Source organism: Equus caballus, chromosome 27 (genome assembly GCF_041296265.1).
Source record: "Equus caballus isolate H_3958 breed thoroughbred chromosome 27, TB-T2T, whole genome shotgun sequence".
NCBI lineage: Eukaryota > Metazoa > Chordata > Mammalia > Perissodactyla > Equidae > Equus > Equus caballus.
The window spans coordinates 49,163,192-49,179,822 of record NC_091710.1 but is presented as its reverse complement, the minus strand read 5'-3'; the positions used below and the strand labels follow the sequence as shown (position 1 = coordinate 49,179,822).

The 16,631-nt window shown below is 37.6% G+C and overlaps 1 long non-coding RNA gene across 4 annotated transcripts in view; it reads right to left on the bottom strand.

Moving 5' to 3' along the window:
* The window catches only part of LOC111770939 (uncharacterized), a 136,211-nt gene that overhangs the window by 112,115 nt on the left and 7,465 nt on the right, over nucleotides 1–16,631 (bottom strand). For 2 of the 4 annotated variants that reach the window (XR_011433173.1, XR_011433172.1), the window contains exons 2-3: nucleotides 13,159–13,480; nucleotides 11,257–11,387 (exon numbers count right to left, since the gene is read on the bottom strand). This is a non-coding gene — a long non-coding RNA (uncharacterized lncRNA). Of the gene's footprint in view, nucleotides 1–3,433; nucleotides 7,956–10,189; nucleotides 11,388–13,158; nucleotides 13,481–16,631 lie in introns of those variants that run through there. The other 2 variants (XR_011433170.1, XR_002804435.2) reach the window with 2 other exon arrangements.

Here is a 16,631-nt window from a genome sequence, read left to right as displayed (position 1 = left end):
CTTTGGGATCACCCAGTGCGGAAAGAGAGAGGCTCACAATCAGGTCATATGAAAGGTCATAAAGAAAGATTTCACTACCTTTAAAGGAAGTTTCAAGGTCTGAGGAAGAGCAAAACCCATGAATCAGGCTCTGCCGTCTGCCAGTAGATATTCTGTAGAAAGGAAGGTCTGGGGGTAGCCGGGGACCCACTGCACACAAGTGGAGAAGGGGGGTTAGTTTAGCGTGGGTGTAGGAGACGACGGACAGGGTCAATTCGAGTCTGGCGGCCTTGTTTTCCTTGTCGATGACTCGGCATTAATGCTTGTCTCATAGGTGGTTATCAAGAATAAAAAAGGGAGTGTCATGATGACAATATTAATAAAACACTTATAGAAAATCTAATACAGTCAAATCCCTCAACAAGAATAATTCAGACAGAAGGCGACCGGTGATTGGCACATACCCTCCACGGCAGGCATACCCAAGGTCATCTCATTAGCTTTTCTGTGATAAGAACAACTCCACTCCTCGCCTCCCTGCCTCATTTTACATGGTTGAATTTTTTGATCCATTTGTAGCATAATGCTGGATTTTTAATGTACCACTAAAAACTATTTACTAATTGTTTTTTTTTTTAAGATTTTATTTTTCCTTTTTCTCCCAAAGTCCCCTGGTACATAGTTGTGCATTTCTAGTTGTGGCTCCCTCTAGTTGTGGCATGTGGGATGCCGCGCCAGCATGGCTTGACGAGCAGTGCCATGTCCGCGCCCAGGATTTGAACTGGCGAAACCCTGGGCCTCTGAAGCAGAGCACAGGAACCCAACCACTGGGCCACAGGCCCGGCCCCTACTAATTGTTTATATTATTCCATGCACTCCTTTCATTTAATTCTTACAACTCGAGGAGGAAGAGAACTCTTATCCTCTCTTAGAGAGTTTAGAGAGGGTAAGTAATTCGCTCAAAGTCACAAGGCACAGAAGTGAGTGAGGCCAGAATTCGAAGCTAGGGCGTCTGACTCCTGAGGCTCTGTCGGTCTAATTAAGAGGTTGGCAAACCGAGGCCCACAGACCCAGTCCTGCCCGCTGCCTGTTTCTGTGCAGCCCACAGCCGAGAAACGGCTTTTACATTTTTAAGTGGTTGGAAGTACTGCACTCCACTGTCTTCAAACGCTGAATGGTTGGAAATTAGCTTGTAGTGTCGACTTGATAATGTTTCTTAGTGAATTCAACATAAAATTACAAGATAAAAGAGTGCTTATAGGCAAAATTTATATTGCAGTAAAGTCATTACTATGACAATTAATGCTGTTTAAAACAAAGTAATGTAAAGCTCCTTTATACATGTCGTGTACTATTAAAAGTTAAAACATAAAACAAATCTCCATTCCCACACAAATGTACAGGAGACAATATTTTCCAACAGCATTTTTCAGACCTTAATCAAAATGCAAGGGAGAAAAAACCCTCTATATTTCAAAATTCAATTAACCGTGCAATTGAGGCGCTTTTGTCTAATCTTCCTTTGGAAGTTACTAATATGCAATGTAATGACATGCTAAAATCAAATATGAAAAGAAAAATAGAACAGAATTCTATATGCCTTCCAACCAATAAATATGCTCAATTAAAATTATATGTTCCCATATTGACATCAGCGTTTGGCAATACTGTGTGAAAAAATATTTTCAAAGATGAAATACTTAAAATCTCATTATGGATCAACATCAGATGAATTTGAACTTGATTTTGATGATAGTGAAAACTAAGTTTGAACCTCAATTAAACAAATTCTTGCCCCCCCCAAAAGAAAATTCCATTCTTCTCATTAGTAGCCCTGTATTTTTAAAAATGAACTTAATTATCATCATTATATTTTGAATTTCATCAATAAAAAATTTGTGGAAATTTTTCTTTCATATAAATACCTACATAATATCCTCAATTTTCACCTCATGGCCTGCAAAGCCTAAAATGTTTACTATCTGATCCTTTACAGGAAAAGTTTGCAGGCCCCTATTCCAATGCAAACAAGAGCTGGTTTCATGAAATTTCTCTTCCAAAGTTGTCTGCTAAATAGCTTTACCTAAACAGCAATTCCCAGTGTCACTTCAGTTGTCTCCAAAAGATTTAGGTAAAAATTGCAAGGTGTAAAAGATTTTGTTTTCATAGACTTTCTGTCTCCTTCTAAAACCCCTGCCTGTTGCTGACCAGTCCCCTTCCATCCCCTGCCCCACATCACCTCTACAGATACAGGTAGTATTTTCATGCTCCCTACTCATTAATCATTCTCCTCCTCATCACCAAAGGCTTTCCTTGGACTCCAAATTTTTGCTTCTCTTTTCCTGACTCTGTCACATTTCTTAGCTTTGAATGCTTAGCTGTCCTCAAGTCTACACCATTTGGTGTGGGCAGTGTTTTGGATCCCCAGGGAGTGAGGGTCCTGGCTCCCCCTAACTATTCTGTTCTCTAAAGGAAGCTCTCAGCCTACGTGAGTGAACCCACTGATATCATACCACATTTTCTTCAAGATCTAAGAAACAACTATTCACGAGTTGTTCAAGACCCATGAAGAACTAGTTCCCAAGTTTTGAGGAGAGGAGGCCTTCGATGGAGGCAACATATAAGGCAAAGATTATGAAAAGGATCAACAAAACACATTCCAACACCAATAGCCAAGGCAAGCCGTTTAAACCCAGCGATGGGGTCCCCAGGAGAATGGAGAGTACTGAGGCTATTTCGCTCAGAATGACTTCTGAAATGATTTTACTCAGGCTAGCTTCAGAGGATCTTTATCCCTGCAGGTCACCTGGTGTCACGACCAGGAGAATAACAGGAAGAAAATGGTGGGAGAAGGCAGAACCAGTAATATTCTCATAAAAGGAATTTACACCACATGCAAAAATAATCTAATCTTTCTGGAGTTATTTTCTTTTTAAAAGGGAAATATTAGTGCACAAATGGCTTTCTAATTGGTAACCTATGTGAGGGATATAATTCTGAACCGGTGTTCTACTCACTTGAGTATTTCATACTTAGAGTGTGGGGAGCACTTCACACAGCTATTATTTGACATGTAAAATCCTTGTCTATGGAGAGACTTTCCTTTTTTTTTTTTAGAAGATACTAAAAGGGGACTTAGGGAAAGAAAATATGAAAGGAGCCGGAAATGTAATTGCCATTAAGTGTTTAAATGTAGTAGAATGAAAAGTGACTAGATGTTCGTGTTAATGGAGAAATAGTACAAAAATAAACGAGCTTAAATCCCCGAAGAAATTGACATGACATAGAAAAATACACATTCCAAATGCCAGGGCAAGGATTTCCAAAATTGTGAAGTAATATAGATTGTCTTTACTTTCCTGCTTTGATTCGTAAACTATCTTCTTTGCAACCCACCATTAGTGTATGAATTACACATATGTCGACTGATAATAACAGCATGAGATATAATGTAGTTTCCAATGACATGCTTTATTAATTACATTCCCATGATGAGAATCAATGGGAAATAGAACAGGTCTGCTTTAGCCCGGACTATCTTAAACAGCCGTGCTCAATTTACATGTTTATTCCCAAGCTAAGCCCTTCATTGTGTCCTCTTTTCACTCAAAAGGTTTCCTCACCCGGGCAAGGCCACCAATGCTGCCTTCTTCCAGGTCTAACCCAGACTTGCACATCTGGATCCCTGTCTTACCTGTCATTCTGACTTGGGCAGGTTGAACACCTTAGGCCACCTTGCTCAGTAGCTACTCAGTCCTTTATCGTGGATAATTCTAATGCGTGCTGATGCTCTTTCAAATGGGTAAAAATCATATCACAATTCTGTGATAAAAAATATGCAAAGAACCTGACATTTAATTTCCATGTGTTTTATAGACAGCTATTGCTATTTTACTATTCCTTGACATTTAGTTCCATGTTTTCTTTTCTTTTTCTTTTTCCATGCAAGCCTGTTTTCCTTCACTTGGTCCATTTATTTCAAAAGTAGGGTTAGATTTGCTTTTATATTTTATTTTAGTCTCTATCAGATTATACTACAGAACAGATTATTATTTTTTCTACTAACCATATAATTCTAGGGAAGTCCATGTGCCAAAATATTCCATTATTAAATAATCGCCTTTGCCAAAGTCAATGCCTGAATATCAAGACGGTATGAGGTTAATGAAAAATGCTTTGAAAACCCATAAACATGTGGTGTATCTCATGTTACCAGGTGGGAAATGTGGGTTAAAGGCCAGAGAAAGATGGATAAGAAACAGGAGAGATGATTGTCACATCTTTGGGTTTTAGTTTCTAATCTAAACGCTTTCCATTACTGAGAATAGTTCAAGAGCAGCCCCTTTAAGCTAAATTCTGTAAAGAAGGGAACATGCAAAGCAAATCTCCAAGATTCCTTTTTAAGGTTTAAAATCATTACAGACGGAATTATTAGAAATAAGGAAAATGGTGGCACCTATGAAATGGAAGGCACAATTAGATTCAACAGCAATGACAATCTACAAACGTTCAGGCTCTCGCTGAATCGTTATTTAAGTGAGCATGAACATCAAGCTGTAACAAGTATAGACTTTGAGAAAATCAGCATGCTACAGAAAAGCCATCTGCAATTGTAAAAGACAGAGGGGAGATGAAGGATTCTAAAACATACTCGGGAAATAAATGTGCAGTTAGTACCACTCAGAAATAATGCAAGAGGAGAATGAGGCTGATGTGAATGAGTAGGAAAATTATGAAAGTCCTTGAACGGAAGTAAGAAAGCATGTGTCAAATATAGCGTCGCACTAGAAATTGCTACTAAAACAAAGCAGAGTTAAGAGCAAGGATAAACTATTAGAAAAACCATCAGTATGATGGACTTACTTGTAAAGTAAGCAAGCAGAAGAAAGATGTAAATATGTATAGCGGAAATAAACCACATTAAGCAAGCATATAGTGCAATTTTAGTTCCAGTGCATTATAAGAGCATAGTTCATAATATCTCTTGAAAACAATAATATACCCTATTCCTGAATTCTGTTAGACTTCTTAAATACCTTCATTTACCTTGTCAAAGCAGCTTTTCTTCCTTATGCACAGTAACCACCGATGTCAACAAGAGGGGTGGTTAAACTGAATTCACTAATGAGGGTTGGGTTTTGTGACCTCTCGGTGAAACATTATGACACTCCTTAAAGGACAACAGATTGTAGTTGAAAGATAATTAAATCAGGACCCAGGTTCCAGTTCAGTTATGTGACATTGGACAGCAAAGCTAAACTCTTCCAGCATCAGCTGCTTCATCTACAAAATGTGTGTACTAATTACTCCTTCAGAGGGATCACTTAAGAAGGAAATATCAAGCACCTAATACTGTTCCCAGGAGTGATCAATATTAACTCTCTTTTTCCTCCAAATCCTGAAGGTTCTGGCAAACCTTGAATTCTGCGATGTCACGGCTGAGCTCACTAATGAAGAAAATAGTACCTATGAATAGGCATGAAGAGGAAATCCATTAATGATGAAAAAACTTGGCTGAAAAGTGGTACTGTCACTTTTTCATCAGATTCCTTCAGGGAATTTCCACCATATAAAAAGCTGTAGCTTTAGGTAGCTGACAGCAGTGGACAGTTTTGCTTGGAATCAGAGATAAGCTCAGCATGAACAAAATGTCTAACCATTCGGAAGCAGAAATAGGACAGCAAACATTATGCACAGTACAGTGCCATGCCCCCTGTGGGCACTCAAAATATAATCCATGGTGATTATGACAATGATGAAGAGGACCAGACCCCACAATCAGTTTCAAGAGCCATTAGTGAAAAGCCGCGCACTTATGAGGGAGCGGTTGCCTCCTCTGTGGCCTTGACTGAGTCCGTTTTCACCCACTGGGTTACAGGGCAGTGATGTAAGCAGCATGGGGCTTTGAGAAGACAGGAAATGGTCTGTTTTGTGACCCAAATAAAATGCTGACTGCCTGTCATGAAACCATTTTCCATTTCTGCCCTGAAACCTTATTTACATTTTTTCTTAAACGTTCTATCTTAGGGATACTAAATTCTTCTAGGAAAAAATATTTCCTGCAAGTTATTTGTATCCGAAAGCTATCAACTTAAGGCTATAGCTTTGAAGTTGCTTTAACTGTCCAACGTAAGGCCAAGAAAATCTCTATTTTCAAATAAGGCGATGATCAGGAGAAAGCCTAAATAAATGAATAAATATATAGAATGAAAAGAATTGAGAAATGCTTTTCTGTTTTTTCTAATTTTTCTACAGTAGGCACGTGGCAGAAACTGCTTGTCACTTGCCACTATCTATCTTCCCCTTCCTCCTTGCTAACAGAACTCCAATTTTATTGGAGATGATCATCAATGTCCTCAGTAATATATAAATATCTTCACTTCTCCAAATAACTTTGCAGCTAGGAAAAGCCACATTACCCAGTTCTGGCCAGTAAGATAGAGGCAGACATATCTGGGGAAAGCATCCCTTCTGCACACAAGACAAAGCCGGATGGGAAAGTCTTCTGGACCTTTCCCTTTCTTGCCTGGAAAAGGAATGTGATGCCTGGAGGGGCAGCAGCCCTCTTGAGATATGAGTGCAAAGGCCACACACACTGAGGAGGGCAGAGCGGGGAAGCAGGAGTTTGAATCCTTGATGACCTTGCGGTGCTTCAGCTACAGCAGCCCTGGACTACCTGTCTCCACACCACCTTGTATGAGAGAAAAATAATCCCTTTCTGTGTTTAAGGCACTGTTTTTCAGGTTTTCTATAGCTCAGAGCTGAACATGATGTTATGCAGAGCATGTGCTGTTGGCACAATTTTTTTTTTTTTTTGAGGAAGATTAGCCCTGAGCTAACAGCCACTGCCAATCCTCCTCTTTCTGCTGAGGAAGATTGGCTGTTAGCTAACATCTGTGCTCATTTTCCTCTATTTTATATGTGGGATGCCTGCCACAGCATGGCTTGATAAGCCATGCTGTGTACATAGGTCCATGCCTGGGATTCAAACCAGCAAACCCCGGGCCGCCAAAGCAGAGCGTGGGAACTTAACCACTATGCCGCCAGGCTGGCCCCAGCAAAATTATTTTTAACTCTAAAACATATGAGGCTTGGAAACCTAATGGGACTGGATAAGCTCTAACGGGGGCTTTTCTTTGTCAAGGTTCTGGTAGAAGGAGCCTGTCCAGGAGGAAAAAGATGAAGAAAAGTTCATGGATCTGAGCAATCAGCCCTTATCCATCCTACGGGTGACTCTGAGTCCAAAATCCACCTAAAGGATAGAGTGTTGCCCTCTCATGCAAATTGCCTTGAAAACCTTTGTCCTTTAAAGCCAAGAAGAGACTCACCGCTGTAACCAGGGAAAAACAATCTGAGACGCCAGAGACAGAAAATGAAGAGGCATTTGTTTCAGGTGCCAGGCAGAGGGTTAAGACTCAGTTCCTCCCTAGGGTTGGGGTCCTGAGACCCGATGCTCCACGAGACTATATTATCTGCAATTCCGATCCTATTTAACCAAGCCCCCGTGCTGCCTCATCTCCTCATCTTGCCTTGACTTTGTTCCTGGAAGAGTCTGCACCGACTGCTAGCTTCACTGCCAGCCTCGATCCTGCCAGTTTCTTGTCCTGTCTACATGCCTGCCTGCTGAAGCCCTTCAACCTGGCTGTGCACCACACCTTGTATTCTGTTCAAGTCCCCGTTAAGTAGGTCCAGGCTCCTCTTTCCCATATCCTTAATTTCTCCCTCTCTTATTTAGCTGAATGAGAAGGCAACCAGATCTCTTAGCTGAAAAATATGGGAAAAGGGCAAATTAAGAGCTTCTTTTAATGAGGCGGACTTTTTGCAAACTCTGTAAAATAATCACAAGGCTTAGTGCTGAAGAATCCCAAATAGCACTTCCAAGGTGTATTTCTTAGGATGCTTTTCAAGGTCAAACGGATTTGGGAAAAGAGTGTTCCATACTTCCCGTTCAGAGATCCACAATGAACAATTAAGACCTGTAGAAGTCCACACAAAAGAAACCACCTTTACCTTCTTTTTTTTTTAATCCAATGCTTCCCCAAACTCCATTTTTCTTGAAACACTTTTTTCAAATAACAGCCCATGGAACAGAATTTGGGAAAGGCTAACCTAGAGCATGAAGTCAAATTTTTAAAATAAGTGAGAGGGAGAACATCTGTTGACTTCAGGCAGGAGACAAGACAACTTAACTTCACAGTATATTCAATAAATAATGTCTTTTATTTTCTTTTTTTTAAGGTATGCTTTTTGGTGAGGAAGATTGGCCCTGAGCTAACATCTGTTGCCGAGCTTCCTCTTTTTTTTTTTTTCTTCCCAAAGCCCCAGTACACAGTTGCATATCCTAGTTGTAAGTCATTTTAGTTCCTCTATGTGAGACACCACCACAGCATGGCCTGATGAGTGGTGCCATGTCCGCACCCAGGATCCCAACTGGCGAACCCTGGGCTGCTGAAGTAGAGCACGTAAACTTAACCTCTCAGCCACGGGGCCTGCCCCATAAATAATGTCTTAACTACTAGACCAAACAAGTTCAAAACTAGTAAGAAAGATCTTGAGTTTGACAATAAGCATTTGTTTCCTTGAACTTTACTCTAAAACTTGGTTTCAACACAAAGTATGTGTTTGATGCCATTGAATCCTAGGTAGTTTGATATCACTTTTTATTTTCAAAGTTTAGAAAATCTCATGGTTAAAAATTTGAATTTTAGAAGAAACACAAACAGTGACTAGTAGTTTGGTGCATATGACCAATGTTCCTCTGTAAACTTGTGATACTTTTCTCAAAGCAGCAAAAGTAGATAGAAAGAAAATGTTAGCTTTTTAAGGACTGAAGCTATGCTTTATGACTATAAAAAAAGTTATATTATTGCACCAGTATTATTTATTAATGTGTACAGAGATATGCACATTTATATATGTATTCCCACATACATATATGTATGTACTCTATATCTAGATGTTTGATATGCAGTTCATACACATATCAACACCTAGGTATATTTATTTGATTTGTTCTCACCATCAAGAGATAGTTAAAATGGATATGAAAAGAATACTATATTACGAGCAGTACAAGTCAGAAGTGTTAAATACAAATGTCAGGAAGTTATAGATCCCTAGATAATGTATGAATCATAGGGTGAGGGAATTGCTATTTTCAAGCTAACATTTGACCAAAGGAGTTCACCATGTCTTTAACTTTATGCTCTTAATTCCATTACATAAAATTATTTAGGGCTACATTTTTCAAACCTGTTTAATTCATGGACATAGACACTTGAAATCATAGAGTTGGAAGGGACCTGAGAAATCACCATGTCCAGATCCTCTGATTTTATGGATAATGAAGCTGAGATCCCAAAACACAGGTGATCTAACTCGTGCTGGGAATATGTCAATAGCTGAGCTAAAACCAAAACTATTTTTCCTGATTTTCAATCAGGGCTCTGTGTCAGCAGACGAACACAAGTTGGTGGATCTCCAGACTCAGGATTCCTCTCCTACAATGCAGTTCACTGCATGTGGAGCCATCCATTTGGCCCTTTGAGTCACTTCTGTGAGACTTGAGAAAAAGGGGAACAGACACAAACATGATGATGCTCATGTTGCTTGCCCTCTGTGAGTAATAAAGTCATTTGTCTCTGATCCAAGAGTCTCATGTCTTCTGCCAAAATCTATGAAACAGTAATAGGCTAATTTATTAGCTTGTAAGTAGAATAAAATCAAATGCCAGGCCTGTGATAAGCCTCATAGAAAAGTTGGGAATTATTACCTCCTATTCTATTTTATGGGAAGCTAACTGTAGGATTTGCATTCTTTCTTTCTTAAATGTTTGATAGACTTCACCAATAAAGCCATTTGAGACTCAAGGTTTACTTGTGGGGGGATTTTGACAATAAATTCAACTCCATTATTATGGAGCTACTCAGATTTTCCATTACGTCAGCTTTGATAATGTGTTTTTCAAGGCATTGGTTCATTTCATCTAAATTGTCATATACATTGGCACACAGATATTCATAAAATTCCTTTATTATCCCTTTAATATCCATAACATATGAAAAAAAGCAAAACTCTCATTTATTCCTGAAAGTAGTAGTTTTGGTTTTCTTTTTAACTTTTTTGGTCCTTATCAATCTAGCTATAGTTTGATCAATTTTATTAATCTTTTCAGAGAACTTACTTTTGATTTTATTGATTTTCTCCATTGTTTGTTTTATATTTCTTGATTTCCACTCTTATATTTATTACTTTAGTCCTTTTATATAGTTGGGTTTATACTGTTTGTCTTTTTCTAGCTTCTTAGGGTGGAAATTTAGAGTGATCTTAAATCTTTTTTTCTCTCCTAATTTAAGAATTTTCCTTTAAGTACTGCTCTACAACATTCCACAAATTTTCATAGGCTATATTTTTGTTATAATTTTACTCAAATTAAGTTTTCCTTTTCTTTGTGATTTTTTTTCCTTGACCCCTTTGAGAGTTATTTAATTTTCAAATGTCTGGGCTTTTCAAGATATCTTACATTTTTGATTTCTAATTTAAGTGTCATTATCAGTTAACATGATTTAAAACCTCAAGCCTTTTTTAAATTTATTGAATACGTTTCATTTCCCAACATATGTTTTATCTTGGAGATTTCACTATATGCACTTCATAAGGGATGTTAAAATCTCCGTTGGATTTGTCTATTTCTCCTATTAATTCTACCAGTGTTTGCTTTGGGTTTTTTGACATCAGCACAGTTTATCCTTTAGGTTTCAACTCCCAGGGTCACCATATGAAGGATGTCAGATTTGCTTTTGATTTTGTATCCAATGCTGCCAATCGATCATACCTTCCTAGTCTTTCTGTATGTATGAATAATTGTGTGGGGAGGTTGTTGTTTCAGAGCACTGTGGATGAATTCTTGAACAACAAGCTCTCAGGATGCCATTATTCCCTGAGAACATCAACTCTGTGCACTAATGCTATGTTGAACAAAATCTACTTCTAATCAAGCAAAATCAGGACAAGAAGGCATGGTGTACAAAATAATACAATGTCACAGGCATTGCCCAATCAGAATGGACAATGGTAAATATCTTGAAGCAATATGTGGTAGAACATGCTGCTTGCCTAGCCAATATCCATTCTCTCTTTTGTTTTTACCAAAAGAACCCTCATTTAATTTTTATTGGCAATACAGCCAAAAACATCCCCCTACCACTTCCCAGACTCTATTATAGCAATGGCTGACCATATAACATGGTTTGGTCAATGAGATTAGCTGAAACCTACCAGGAATTCCTACGTAGTTTTGCTTTCCTTGCATAGGTGCCAGCCCTTCCTCCTCAAAGCTTTCTTATTCTTCCTGCCTGGAATACAAAGGGAGGTAGAGGTGGAGAACACTATCTTGCACCGTGAAGTACCTGTGAGGATAAAGGAACAAAAATACAAAATAAGTCCAAGATGTTGATGATATCATGATGCCACTCCACCAACCTCACCTTCCTATGCCCAGGAGACATAATATGTGAGAAGAAAAAACCCCTATTTGGTTAAGCTACCATAATTGTGTTTCTGTTATCTGCAGCTGAATGTAATCCCTAATTAATACCAAAAGACAAAGTCCTAAGAAATTCATGACTATATCAGAAGCCAAAGGCAAACTTCTACCTGAGAGTTACACTTTCCCATTTTCTACTCTTCTAGAGTAGTTTCTATAGAGAATAAACTTGAAAACTTTCTATGTTATCATGCAAAGAACTCAGTGTGGACTTTCCCCCATTATGCATCATTTTGGTAATCGAAAGTCCTCCAAGCAGTGTTTTTCTCCCTTTGAAATAGCCCTACTTTTTCTAAAATGAAACATTAAGCCCAGGTTGTACCAAGAAGACTGTTGATTGCCCTTCAGTAAAACAATTTAAATTCCTACACAGATTGAAAGACATTGCAAGGTGAAATTTGTACAAAATTATTTTCCTATCTGGCATCTCTGCGAATGTGTTTCTGTAACTGCCTTTTCTGTCTGAGCTGATGTTGTGCTTAACTCGTTTATTTTGGGGAGTTTCAAATTCCCAATGTGTAGGCCTAATCCCTTTTGCATTAGCAGTCACCTCAGAAGCAAGTTCTAACATGCATGTGCCGAGGAATTAATCAAAACCACTTATAATCATACTGTCACATCAATGTCTACTGAAGCAAATTTCCACAGCTAAAATCGACAGTAATTCCAGTCGGCATTTAGGATAGGCCCTAGTCAAGAGTTAATACACGAATAGAATGCAGCATTTCTCAGCTTTGCTAATCTAACCTAAAATATTTTGTAAAGGTGAGCGCTCATCCCTGAAAGATTGTAAAACATGTATATGTGTATGCACGTGAGTGTATGAGTGCATGGGCACATGCACACACACACACTCACACACACACACACACACTCCTTAGCGTCTTCCAATTTCTTCACAAATGAACACAGTGGAACAGAAAAACCCAGGTGTCAGTATTTAGCAAGTAAGCAAAAAGTCCAGAGTTTTAAACATCTAATAGCATTGAGACTGACAAACTTTTCAAGTCCAAGAAATTAATAATGGAAAATAGAGCCTATTGTGGCTTAATTGCTAGTTCAAATTGGGTCCAAACCCATAATCATTAGGTCAGAAATGCCAAAGAATCCTTCTTGGGGCTTAACAGATAAACTCTGAACCCTGCCTGCATAAAATGAACATCAAAATATTGTTCTTGTTTTTTTTTTAAACGGGTTTCAAGACATCTACAAATTACATAAGACAGAATTTTTCTGTTCACTTAGGTAACTGATTAAAATTATATGCTGGAAGTTTGGGCAAGAAATGATCTTACATTTGACTACTGAAATGGACCCTTCTGTTCTGTTAGGAATACGTATCCATTTTACTATATTATAACCATTATGTTCTCATTAAGACATCAAATACAATAGACTGGGCTCAATCACCTCCTGAGATTCCTATTTGTCCTATTACGTAGGTAGAAATGGATATACATAGAGCTGACAAGTTATCTTCCAACCGTATAAATGTGATTGAGAATTCTAGGACATGCCCACCTGTCTTAAACAAGCTTACTGTATTTATATGTGACCTTTAGTTAATGATATAACCTGCTTCTATATGGTCTGTCAAGCTCAGGATTGAGTATTTTTCCTTAAACTTTGCACACCTTTGATGGCTTCATGCTAGCCAGGTCCATCTGCTGCTGTCATTTCACAGCTATCAATTTCAGTGTTGCCTTACTTCAAATCATGCCTCAACACAATCCAGCTGAGCTTGGAATGTCCACAAAGTAGATAACATGGCATAACGAGATAATTCAAGCATTTCTGTTTTAAACTCCGGGTCCATTCTCAGTTCAAGACCTTTCCTGTGGGCTCTTTTTCTTCTTTGTAGCGGCCAGAAAGAGTTAGCTTAGTCTCTGCTCTTGTTATCAGCTGAGACCTCCCACTCTGTCCATTGCTTCCACTTCTCCAAATGCCTTGTTGTCCCTTAAAACAAGCACACGGGTTGTTAATGTCTTCAGAGTTTTGCAGTTACACATTATGTGAAACCAGCAATCATTAAAAACAACAACAATGAATCTGCAAGTGAAAGATTTCAAATCTCTTACACTCTTGGTCTGTGGTCTAAAACGACTAAGTCCTGAGCCAGCCCTGATGGCCTAGTGGTTAAAGTTCAGTGTGCTCTGCTTCGGAGGCCCAGTTTCCTTTCACGGACACAGAACCATACTACCTGTCTGTCAGTTGCCATGCTGTGGTGGCAGCTCACATAGAAGAACAGAAAGACTTACAATATGATGTACAACCACGTACTGGAGCTTTGGGGAGGGAAAAAAAAAGGAAGATTGCCAACAGATGTTAGCTCAGGGCGAAACTTTCCCTGTAATCAATCAATCAATCAATCAATAAAATGTCTAAGTCCCTCCCTGAGATGCTGGCTGAAAGATAGGAAGATTTCTGCTCTCAGCTTTTATGTCTTAAGAGGAGCTCCTCACTGAACCCTTCATCCACATTCTGAACCAATTGAGACAGATAATAGTTGCCTCTTTGCCTCAAGTAGGAATTCTGCATTTTTGAAGAACGATTACCCTGATTATCTGCTCGCTTGAACCAATGTGGTCCCCACCAGAAGTCTCATGTTTATAGTAATTGCCTTCTGAGATCTGATTCCTTTTTGTCTTTCAATTTGCCCAGTAAAACATAATTTATGTTGACAAAGTTGTTTTAATTCGTTGCATTAATAATCATACAGGAATTGTGGAGGAAACTGTCTTCAAAAATGGTTGGCAACCAAGATGACAATGCTACATGAAGCAAATATACAAAAGCGCTAATGTTCTTAATCCTTTCCAAAATTGCCAAATACTACGAATTTCAAAATTCTGCTGTGAAGGTTTAAAGCTCACTCATCTTATGATGAATTATAGAAAATACTTAACTGACTAAATCAGCTTCCTCTAGAAAATGTTATTACACAGCTTTAGTATCCCTGCCTTTCTTTCTTGCTAACTACCTCGGAGTTAGATGAAATAGGGTCCTTTAGAGGTTGATACGTGAAACTTTAAAAAGTAGATAATTTTATCTTATAAAAGCTTTTCCAGAAAAAAACAAAAACTGCACAAGTTATTTTATGAGCTTAATATCTTGATATTAAAATTGAGTACGAACAATATAAAAGAAAAAGAAATATAGTCTTAGTCCACTTCTGAATACAAATGAGAAAATACTAAACAAAATATTAGCCAAATAAATTCAAAACTCTATTAAGAATAATACAGTGTGAACTGGCAGAGACTGTCTCAGGAAGCTCACAATGGTTTACTGATCAAAACTCTATCAATGTAATTCATCACAATAGTGGATGAAAAAAGAAAGATAAATAATCATCTCAGTAGATATAGAAAAAGCATTTAATAAATTTTACACTTATTTAATGAACATGAAGCAAATATGAAGTCTTTAACTTGATAAAATTTTATCACTACTACTATTCAATATAGAAGTGAAAGTCCTGGCCAACACAATAAGACAAAGAAAATAATTAGCAATGATAAGAATTGGAAAAGAAGAGAGAAAAACTGTCATTATTTATAAATGATAAGATTATCTACGTAGAATACCCAAGAGAATGAACAAATGAGAGTATCTAATAAAAGCATTATGTGAAATTGCCAGGTAGAAGGTAGACTTTAAAGATTAATAGCATTTTTCTACCACTAGTCTCAACATATTGGTTCCTCTAAAAGTTGATAAATAAAGCTTTAAAACAGATATAATCCTTATCTTTAAAAAGCAGGCAAACTCATTTTATGAGCCTAGTATGACCCCAATATTTACTCGTAAATTCCAGTTACGTACTTCACATATGTCACAGCGTAGAGACTAAGAGCAAGATTGCCTTGGGTTCAAATCTTGGCTCTGTCACTTACTACGTATGTGAACTTAGGCAAGTTACATAACCACTTTCTGCCTCATTTTTCTTGTCTATAAAATGAGAATAATAATGATGATGATGATGACAACACCATTTAGGATATTGTGAGGATTAAGTGACTTAATACTTGGAAAACACTTGAATAATACCTACCACAAAGTTGATGTCTCATAAAATTTAGCTATTCTTATTATTATAGAACTAACATATTCATACATTAGGTATTATTTGCCTAAAAAATAAAAATGTTTAAATAAAATTAAAAATAAACATATATAGAAGTGTTAATATTTTCTTCTCTTCCCCATTTGGGTGTACACATTTCACATTGGAATCCGACACCTTACACAGTAAAAACCAACTAAAAATATGATAGAAGACAATATGCCACTCAAAATATTAACCCAAACTATGAAATAACTAGGAATTAAACCAATAAAGAAAGCACAACATCTTCATAGAGAAACGTATAAAATTTCTAAAGCTAATCAAATAAGACCTTAATAAAAGAAGGTATGTGAACATTGCAAAGCTATTAATGGTTTCCCAAGTTTATCTATAAATTCAGTGGCTTTATACTCAATATCTCAGCAGAATTTGGGAGAGAACATGAAATGTTGACCCTAAATATAACTGGAAAGTGTGAACCTTCATACAAAGCTAATATAATTTTGAGAAGGAAGACGACAAGTGGGAGCTCACAAGATATAAGACACATTATAATATCAGTCATAAAAATAGTATAGAATTGGTGCAGGAACAAGTAGATCAATGAAACAGCATACAGAGACCAAACAGATTTATATATAAAGGATAACTTTGCATATAGCATATAACAATGATGGCATCATAGATAAAAGTCCTAAATGTAAACACAAATGTTTTAGTCCAATTTCCCCAGGTTAGGCTGCATAAAAAACCACCCCAAAGTCTCAGTGGTATCCAACAACAAACAATTTATTTCTCCCTCACAAGTTTATGATCAGATGAGAGAACTCACATTCAATTGACCAAAGGTGGTCCAATGGCCAGTCCTGACTATGGTGTGGCGGCATCTATTCCTCTATGGGAACACATGGCAAGGGTGGGGTTAATGATACTGCTGTGAGGAAGAGAGTGAATAATTGGGAATAACAATCAATCTATCATGATAAAACTATAAATAAAGCTAATAGAAAAAAACGTAGGGAGATATTTTATGAAATT